Source organism: Adiantum capillus-veneris, chromosome 13, assembly GCF_014529385.1.
Source record: "Adiantum capillus-veneris isolate H3 chromosome 13, ASM1452938v2, whole genome shotgun sequence".
NCBI classification, from domain to species: domain Eukaryota; kingdom Viridiplantae; phylum Streptophyta; class Polypodiopsida; order Polypodiales; family Pteridaceae; genus Adiantum; species Adiantum capillus-veneris.
Window position 1 is genome coordinate 20943212 of NC_140943.1, and position 10716 is coordinate 20953927.

A 10716-nucleotide genomic window follows, 5' to 3' on the forward strand; every position below is an offset into this window, starting at 1 on the left:
CAAATATCTCAGCTTCAACTTACCTGGATGTGGTCCCAATTTAGAATTATATAACATCACCCAAGCCCCTTTCTGAAAATTTTTGAATTTCACCTGCCTAGACATCCGTGCTTGTCTCCTCTTCTGCCGAATTTCCACCAAATAAGCACTCTGAATTCTATCCTCTTCCAATTTAAGTGGTTCCTTCTGTCTATAAAAAATTGATTTCTCCGAACTTAACTTATGTTGAACTGACAACCTCAAGCTTGGAATTACATATTCCATTGGCACCACAACTTCTATCCCAAAGACCAATTTGAAAGGTGTCATTCCAGTCGCCACCTTGAAAGCTGTTCGAAAAGCCCATAGTGCTGAATCCAACTTGTCATCCCAATCCGATTTGTTTTCCGACACAATCTTCTTCAAAATTCTCACCAGTACTTTATTAGAGTTTTTTGCCTGCCCATTTGCTTGCGACGAATGATATGGTGTGAATTTCTTATGCAAAATCATATGTCTGGATGTCAACTTCTGAATCACAGAATTCAAAAAGTGTGTTCCCTGATCAGACACCAACTCAATAGGACATCCAAATCTTGTCATAATGTTTTTATATAGAAACCTTGCCACACTTGCTGCTTTATTATCTCTCAAAGCCACTGCTTCCACCCATTTGGTATCATAATTTGTTGCAACAAGAATATATCTGGAACCTGTTCTCTTTGCCCGTGGTTTTATTGGTCCTACAAAATCCATTCCCCACTTCTGAAATGGTTCTAATGGCAATACTGGATGATCCTGCATCCTATCCCCTTGTGTAGGCTGCCCCATCTTCTGACATTGAATACATTCCTTGGCAAAACTATGTGCATCCTTCAATAACAAAGGCCACCAAAGTCCAGCTTGTAAAATTTTCCGACCTATAATTTACCCTGAGAAATGTCCTTCAGTTGATCCCCAATGTGCCTCTTGCAACACTGCTTTCTACTCTTCATCCGGAACACATCGTCGTATAATCTGATCTGCTCCCCTTCTATATAATCCTCCACCTATAATTAGAAATGGTCTGCTCCTCAATGCAAACTTCTTCCTTTGATTCGGAGACATTGTCGAAGGTAAAACTCCATCTGTCAGAAACTGAACCATCTGATCATACCAATTGTCAAAAAACTATCCTTCCACTCGGAACAAATCCACATCAGGCAATTTATCCGATACTCCTGGTAATTCCTCCTTATGTTCCAATCTGCTGAGGTAATCCTCCACTACATGCTGAGTTCCTGAAGTATGAACAACTATGTAATCAAATTCTTGCAACATGAGCATCCACCTTGCTAATCTGCCTTCCAGTTTTGGCTTCTTTACCAGAAACAATAAAGCCTGATGATCCACATGAAAAACCACTTTATTCCCTAGCAGATAATGTCAGAATTTTTCCAAAGCAAAAATCATTCCCAAAGCTTCCCTTTCCGTAAGTGTGTAATTCTTCTCCGGTGCTCTCAACATTCTACTAGCATAATAAACCAGTCTGAACCATCCCTTAATCTTCTCCTGCATTAAAACAGCTCCTACTGCCATGTCAGAAGCATCAACATACACATGAAATGGAAATTTCCAATTTAGTGGTTGAAGTATAGGTGAAACTACCAACATCTTTTTTATAATCTGAAAAGCCTTCTCTTGAGCTTCTCCCCAAAACAAATTCCACTTCCTTCTTAGTCAAATGACTAAGTGGTGCGCTCACATCCGCCAAATACTGTAAATACCTACCATGCCATTTAATCGATCCAACAAACCGCATCACTGCCTTCAAATTTTCCGGAGCTACAGCTTTCTGAATGGCACTAATCTTGTCCCCATCAATCGACATTCCTTCTTGAGAGATGATATGTCCCAAGAATTTTCCCTTCTGTACTGCTATTGCACACTTCTGGGGATTAAGTGACATCCGAAACATCCTACATCTTTCAAAACACTTCCTCAAATATTCCAGATGCCTGACTTTTTCCCCAAAAATTGAAAAATCATCCATAAAAATCCTCATAAAATCTGTCAAATGTGGCTCAAAGGTTTTAAAAGCTGCCTTCAAAAATGATGGTGGTCCATTCTTTAATCCAAAGCTCATCACTGCATATGCAAAAGCTCCCCATTCTGTGATAAAAGCAATTTTTTTCAATATCCGCCTCAGCCATTGGTATTTGATTGTGTTAAGTATGGAGCCTGATTTACCCTTGTGATTTTCTATGGTAAAAGCGCACATTTGTAAGGCCCCCATTATGAGGAGAAGCCATCGTGTGTGAAGGAAAATCACTCACCGGAAACCAAAATTTTCACGGACAAGAATCAGGGGCAACTTTAAAGGCCTCTGGGGCGGAGGCCCTTGAGACTTTTTTTCGCCGGAATATTCTTTTTCGCCGGAATATTATGGCCGGACGGCGGCCGGAAAAAGGTCGGAAAACAACCGGTCGGTTGGCCAATGGCCGGTAGTCAATGGCCGATGGCCGGTGGTCGGAAGTCAATGGCCGGTGGCCGGTGGTCGCAAGTCAATGGCCGGTGGCCGAATTCAATGGCCGGTGGCGGAATTCAAAAGCGGACTTGTCTTCTCAAGGGCGGCCACACATAGGCGGATTGGAGGGTCCGATTTGGACTTATTCGCACAAGGGCGGATACACATGGCTATCTCTCATAAGAGAGAGCAGCCCTTTTGGCCTATAAAAGGAGGCCATTTCTACACACATTTCATAGTGCGAAGTTGATCCAACAAGGTGAGTGTGAGGTGGTGAGAGTGAAGCAAGGCGGAAGCTCCATTAAGGGTATAATCCCTTTGTAAACTACTTCTTGTTTTGTAGTACTAAAGCCATTGAGTGGCTGCTTTCCCGTGGACGTAGCCCACATTGGGTGAACCACGTATATCGTGTGTACTCTCTCTCTCTCTCTCTCTCTCTCTCTCTCTCTCTCTCTCTCTCTCTCTCTCTCTCTCTCTCTCTCTCTCTACTCTATAATCTCGTGTATATAAATCTGTCTCTCTCCATTCAGTAATCTACTCAATTATCTATTTAGCTATGTCTTATTTCCTAACAACTGGTATCAGAGCAAGGTTTGCTCGTAGCTAAATTATCTCAAGGAAAGGATTCCTTGAATTGAGTGGGAGTTATGGCGGAGGAAGGGAAGCTCAAGATTGAGAAGTTCAACGGCAAAAACTACCAACATTGGAAGATACAGATTGAAGACTATCTCTACCAGAAGGACCTCTATTTGCCACTAGGCGGTCTTGCGAAGAAGCCCGCAACAATGGCAGATGAAGCATGGATTGTCCTTGATCGAAAGGCACTGGGAACAATCCAGTTAAGCTTGGCGTCAACGGTGGCCTTCAATGTTTCGGAGATGAAGACCACGGAGGACTTGATGAAGTCACTTGACGACTTCTACGAGAAACCATCGGCATCCAATAAGGTATTTCTTATGAAGCGCTTGTTCAATCTAAAGATGTCAGAGAATGGTTCAGTTGCAGAATACTCAAATGACTTTAACACAAACATAAGTCAACTTCGATCAGTGAAAATCAATTTCGATGACGAAGTGCGAGCTCTCCTTATACTATCATCTCTACCGGATAGTTGGGATAGCCTTGTGATGGCTGTAAGTAATTCTATCTCTGGCACAAATACTCTTAAGTTTGATGATGTTGTGGGTGTTCTCCTAAGCGAGGAAATGCGAAGAAGAAGCACAGGAGAATCATCAAGTGCTGCACTATCAGTGGAAACAAGAGGAAGGCTTAAGGAGAGGTTCAAAAACCAAAAGGGTCGTGATCACTCAAGGCGGAGCAAGTCACGCACAAAGTCAGTTCTTGAATGTTGGAACTGCGGAAAGAAGGTCCACGTCAAGAAGGATTGCTGGTCCAAGAAGAAGAAGGAGACAGAGTCTCAAGACAACAAGCCAATATCGGAGGCCAATGTGGCAGGTAAAGTAGAGCAAGATGCTCTAATTCTCTCATTAGACAATGTGTCTAATTCCTGGATAGTAGATTCCGGGGCTTCATTCCATGCGACACCACACAAGCAACATTTCCAAGACTACACCAAAGGTAATTTTGGGTATGTATACTTGGGAGATGATGAAGCTTGTGAGATTGTCGGCAAAGGTACAGTTTCTGTCAAAACTGCTAACGAAAATGAATGGAAGCTTAAAGATGTTAGGCATGTTCCTTCTCTTCGCAAAAATTTTATCTCTACAGGACAATTGGAAGATGAAGGTCACAACATTGCATTCGGAAACAAACGGTGGAAGATCTCAAAGGGATCTTTGGTGGTTGCCAAGGGTGAAAAAGTCGGTACACTTTACTTGTGTATTGTTAGCACACAGCCTTCAGCTTGTGCAGCAACTACAGAAGTTGACAGTGCGGTGTGGCACTACTGACTTGGGCATTTGAGTGCCAAAGGGATGCAAATCCTTCAAACAAAGAAGCTTCTACCAGGTTTGAAAGAAGTGGACTTAGAGTTCTGTGAAGATTGTGTTTATGGTAAACAAAAGAGGGTAAAATTTCAAAAATTAGGAAATGAAAGAAAAAATAAAAAACTTGAGTTGGTTCATTCTGATGTTTGGGGTCCTGCAAGTACACCATCACTTGGTGGCTCATTGTACTATGTAACATTCATAGACGATGCGACTAGAAAAACATGGGTTTATGTCATGAAGAATAAATCCGATGTATTTTCCATATTTCAAAGGTGGAAAGCCTTTGTGGAGAATGAAACAGGTACCAAGGTTAAATGCCTCAGATCCGACAATGGAGGCGAATATTGCAGCCAAGCTTTTGAAAGCTTTTGTGCTAGCAATGGCATTCGGAGGCAAAGGACAACCCCAAGGACACCTCAACAAAATGGGATTTCGGAAAGGATGAACAGGACAATCATGGAACGAGCACGAAGCATGCGGCTACATGCTGGCCTACCGCTTGAGCTTTGGGCGGAAGCTGTAAGTACGTCTGTGTACTTAATCAATCAGTCACCCTCAACGGCATTGGATGGGGGAGTTCCAGAAGAGGCATGGACAGGTAAACCGGTCAATTATGCATTTCTCAAAGTGTTTGGGTGTGAGGCTTTCATGCACATAGATAGAAGCCTAAGATCAAAGTTAGATGCAAAGTCCAAAAAGTGTTTCTTCATTGGCTATGGAGAAGGAGACTTTGGGTATCGCCTATGGAATCCTGAAGATGGTAAAATATTAAGGAGTAGGGATGTAATTTTTAACGAACAAAATATGTACAAAGATTACTTGGAAAGAAAACAAACAAAAGAAACAGGTGATGAGTACATGGAGCTTGAGGACGGTGAAGACTCAAGGACTGCAAACGGTGACAATGTGCAACAACGTCAACCAAATGAGGAGCCTCAACCTATTCCCCGAAGATCTACAAGAGCAAGTAGACCTCCAGAAAGGTTTGTTCCTTCCTTCAACCATCTCTTGATCTCAGATTCTGGAGAGCCGGAATCATATGAAGAAGCTATGCAACATGAATCCAAAGAAGAATGGACGAAGAGCATGCAAGTGGAGATGGAATCACTACATCGCAACCAAACATGGGAGTTGGTTGAGTTGCCTAAAGGTAAGCGGGCACTTCAAAACAAATGGGTGTACAAGCTAAAGGAAGAAGAAGGTGGGGAGAAAAGGTACAAGTCTAGGCTTGTGGTAAAAGGTTTTTCTCAAAAGAAAGGTATTGACTTCAATGAAATATTTTCTCCTGTTGTAAAAATGAACTCAATTAGGCTTGTCTTAAGCCTTGTGGCTGCTTATGATCTAAATCTCGAGCAAATGGATGTAAATACGGCATTCCCTCATGGTGACTTAGAGGAGGAAATCTACATGCTTCAACCAAAGGGGTATGAAGTAAAAGGTAAGGAGAAAATGGTTTGCAGATTAAAGAAGAGCTTGTATGGTTTAAAGCAAGCATCAAGACAATGGTACTTGAATTTTGATCGATGGATGTTGGATCATGGATTCACAAGATGCAACTCGGATCACTGCGTCTACACGGAGAATTTGGGAGATGGGAAATTCATCATCCTAATGTTGTATGTTGATGACATGTTGATTGCAAGTGCTAACATGCAGGACATCAAAGACCTAAAAGAGGAGTTGTCCAAATCTTTTTCAATGAAAGATTTAGGTGCTGCAAAGAGGATACTTGGTATGAAAATATCAAGGGACAGGACGAAGAAGACAATAAATCTATCTCAAGAAGATTACATCAAGAAGGTACTAGAAAGGTTTGCAATGCAAAATGCAAAACCAGTTTCTACACCTTTGGCTGGTCATTTTAAACTAACGAAGGATATGTGTCCAAAGACACAAGAGGAGATAGCCTATATGTCTAAAGTTCCATATGCTGCAGCGGTAGGTTCTCTAATGTATGCTATGGTCTGGACAAGGCCAGACATTGCACATGCAGTGGGAGTTGTGAGTAGGTTCATGGACAACCCAGGTAAAGAGCATTGGCAAGCTGTGAAGTGGATAATTAGGTATCTAAAAGGGACAACAACAAATGCTTTGTATTTTGGAGGAACTGATATTTTTCTAGAAGGGTATGCTGATGCAGATATGGCAGGTGACAAAGATACTCGAAGGAGCACTACTGGCTATGTGTTCACAGTTGGAGGCACAGCAGTAAGCTGGGTTTCAAATCTTCAGAAAGTGGTTTCACTTTCTACCACGGAAGCAGAGTATGTAGCAATGACGGAGGCAAGCAAAGAAATTATGTGGCTTCACAAATTCTTAGAAGAGCTTGGATTCAAACAAGACAATTGTGTCTTGTACAGTGATAGCCAAAGCGCTATCCATCTTGCCAAGAACTCAGCCTTTCATTCAAGGACAAAGCACATTGAGGTGAGATATCACTTCATACGCACTCTTTTGGAAGAGGGACAACTAAAGCTAGGAAAGGTGCATACTAGTGAAAATCCTACAGACATGTTTACAAAGGTGGTCAACAAGGAGAAGTTGAGCTTTTGCTCATCTTCAATCGGCATTCAAGGATAAGAAGCCAAAATGGAAAGCAGTCACAGGTTTGGTTTGGAGATCAGTCTCCAAGTGGGAGATTGTTAAGTATGGAGCCTGATTTACCCTTGTAACTTTCTGTGGTAAAAGCGCACATTTGTAAGGCCCCCATTATGAGGAGAAGCCATCGTGTGTGAAGGAAAATCACTCACCGGAAACCAAAATTTTCACGGACAAGAATCAGGGGAAACTTCAAAGGCCTCGGGGGCGGAGGCCCCCGAGACTTTTTTTTCGCCGGAATCTTCTTTTTCGCTGGAATATTATGGCCAGACGGCGGCCGGAAAGTGGTCGGAAAACAACCGGTCGGTTGGTCGGTGGCCGGTAGTCAATGGCCGATGGCCGGTGGTCGGAAGTTAATGGCCGGTGGCCGGTGGTCGGAAGTCAAAGGCCGGTGGCCGGTGGCCGAATTCAAAAGCGGACTTGTCTTCTCAAGGCCCGCCACACATGGGCGGATTGGAGGGTCCGATTTGGACTTATTCGCACAAGGGCGGCTACACATGGCTGTATCTCATAAGAGAGGGCAGCCCTTTTGGCCTATAAAAGGAGGCCATTTCTACACACATTTCATAGTGTGAAGTTGATGCAACAAGGTGAGTGTGAGGTGGTGAGAGTGAAGCAAGGCGGAAGCTCGATTAAGGGTATAATCCCTTTGTAAACTACTTCTTGTTTTGTAGTACTAAAGCCATTGAGTGGCTGCTTTCCCGTGGACGTAGCCCACATTGGGTGAACCACGTATATCGTGTGTACTCTCTCTCTCTCTCTCTCTCTCTCTCTCTCTCTCTCTCTCTCTCTCTCTCTCTCTCTCTCTCTCTCTCTCTCTCTACTCTATAATCTCGTGTATATAAATCTGTCTCTCTCCATTAAGTAATCTACTCAATTATCTATTTAGCTACGTCTTATTTCCTAACAGATTGTACCCTGAAAATCCGTCAAGAAAAGTGTACATCTCATGTCCCACTACATCATCCAGAACTAAATCAATAAAAGGCAATGGAAATGAATCTGCAAACTGTTGCTGCATTCAATTTTTGTAATCCACACAAACCCTTAACTTCCCTGACTTCTTGAAAACCACTACAATTGGCGACAACCATTCTGCCTGATCCACTGGCACTATAAACCCTGCATTCAGCAATTTATCCAATTCCTCTTTCACCTGCTTGGCATAATTTGGATTCATCCTGTATCTTTGTTGAATCACTGGAACAGCATCCGTTTTCAAATTTATATGATGCTTATACACTTGAAAACTACTACAATTGGTGACAACCATTCTGCCTGATCCACTGGCACTATAAACCCTGCATTCAGCAATTTATCCAATTCCTCTTTCACCTGCTTGGCATAATTTGGATTCATCCTGTATCTTTGTTGAATCACTGGAACAGCATCCGTTTTCAAATTTATATGATGCTTATATGATCCATGCCTTTCAAATCAGAATAATCCCATGCAAAGACATCAATATACTCCAACAGTAATTCCTTCAAGTCCTCCTTGAAGCCTTCTTCCAAATGAACACTAACTCTTACCATCTTTGGATGATCCTCTGTCCCCAAATTCAGATCCTATAAATCATCCTCCTTAACTCGAGAAACTTTCTTTATCATCTTATCATACAAAGCTTTCGCTCTCCGAATTGCCTCCTTTGGATCCAATTCTGAATCCTCGATCACAGTTTCCTCTTGGATTTTCTTCTCTTCTAAATTTTCCTGTTCCACACCATCTGTATTCCCCTGCAAACGGATCAATTCCCAAACTCTTCTCTTTTTCTGCATATTTGTCAATGATCCGCTCCACATCTACCTCAAATACCGGAACAACTGTTGGATTTGCTGCTAGGAAATATGCTTCTTCATCATCTTCCAATCCTTCAGACATGTTAATTGCGTTTGCCAACATTGTCTTCGTCGCTTCTGACAATTCCTTCTTCGGCGCCATTGGTAATGTAACTTCTCTCCTTCCTTTCTTAGTCGTCACTTCATTTTTTCCCCAATTCTGTTTTAGCTTAGCCGTGCGAAACCATGGCCTCCCCAACAACATAGAATAGGTATTTTTTGAATCCTTCATCCTGATGACTACAAAGTTTACCATAAACTGCAATCCATGAATGATAATTCCTTGCCTCCTTAACATCCCCACTGGTTGAACTCTGCTCTGATCAGCCATACGCACTTGAAATGGAGCTGGTTCCAACCTGACATCTTGCATCCTTAGAAATTCCGATTCCGAAAGTATGTTGACCTCTGATCCATCATCCAATAGAACATCGAAAAATTTACGGTTATTAAATTCCAACGGCAGTGTTGGTACTGAAAAATCCACATCCTCAGGGCTAATCTGACAACTCTGAACTGTCTATTGCACCTTCTTCATACTCGAAACAGTCTTTGTCCTTCGCATCACTGTATATAGTCTATCTCTAAAAATTGAAACTAATGACAACAGCTGATCCAAGGTAAAATGTATAGAGGAATTAGTTAACTCTTCAAACAAGGCATCCGTCCTTTCTCTTTCCTTCTCCTCCTTTTTTACTCCTTTCTCCTTTGATTTAAGCTTTCTCTGCTGTTGATCCTTTTCCATCAAATCTTCAGCTACTTCATCCCGAATCTCCTTCTGCTCCTCCCAGTCCAGTGGAGGTTTCAACCTTGCTTTTGACCTTGTTGTCACTAATAAATCTACTTCCTCTTGCAAACATTTGGAACAATCACATTCCGGCTGACAATCAATAGCGACTTCATTCACCCCTTGATCCCAACCCGATTCTACTACTATCAAACTACTTTCAGGCTCTTTGTTTGCTTCAGCTGACTGTGCTGGAAACTGCGGCACTTTCCCTCTTGGCTGTTGTTGATTCCCCCCTTGATAATTCCAAACCGGCTGATTCCATCCTTGTGGTTGTGACTGCCAATTCTGCCACCGCTGCTGCTGATCCAAATTTCCCCCCCACGGGGGTCTTGAATTCTGCCATCCTCCAAATCTCGGTCCTCCTCCCGAATTGAAATTTCCTCTAAATGGTGGTCCCCCTTGATTAAACTGTGGTCTCCACCCTGTATACGGTTGTTGCCTTTTCCACCCTTGATTATTAAACATCCTCTGCCTTCCTCCTGTCTCTGGAAACACCCCATATTGAGTTTGAGGTCCTTCTTGCTGTATCTTCTGTTGAATCCTTTCTGGTACAACACCCCTGAAATTTGGATTAGACCAACATTCCTTTGTCCAATGCCCATCCTTAACACAAATTTCACAATGAGGGGTTTTTGATTCCACAACTTTCTGCACTCCCAACTTCTTCAATTTCTTTGCTACCAATTTTTCCACTCTATCCTCTTTCTCTTTAGACTTTTTCTTTGACTTCTTCTTATCCTCATCTACTTCTGAATCCGAATCCTCATTGGAATCCTCTTCACTATCAGAATCCGTTTTCGTATCTGAATCAGTATCAGTTTTCGAATCCGAATCACTGTTCGAATCCGAGTTATCTGACCTCTTCTTTTTCTTCGACCTACTTTTCTTCTTTTAGATGACCTCTTGGCTTCTTTCCCATGAGATACCCCAAACCTTTTCTCTGCTCTTTGAGCTGTTTCCACTATTGCTTGTAATCCACCTGCAACATCAACTCCAGCAACAGCATTCTTCAATTCCTTCCTTAATCCATTCAAAAAATATCCAGCACAAGCATTT

At 42.3% G+C, this 10716-nt stretch overlaps 1 pseudogene; it reads right to left on the reverse strand.

Annotated features, from left to right (window-relative positions):
* Positions 1-8600: 8600 nt before the first annotated feature.
* Positions 8601-10160, reverse strand: LOC147443682 (uncharacterized; annotated as a pseudogene).
* Between the last annotated feature and the right edge of the window lie 556 nt (positions 10161-10716).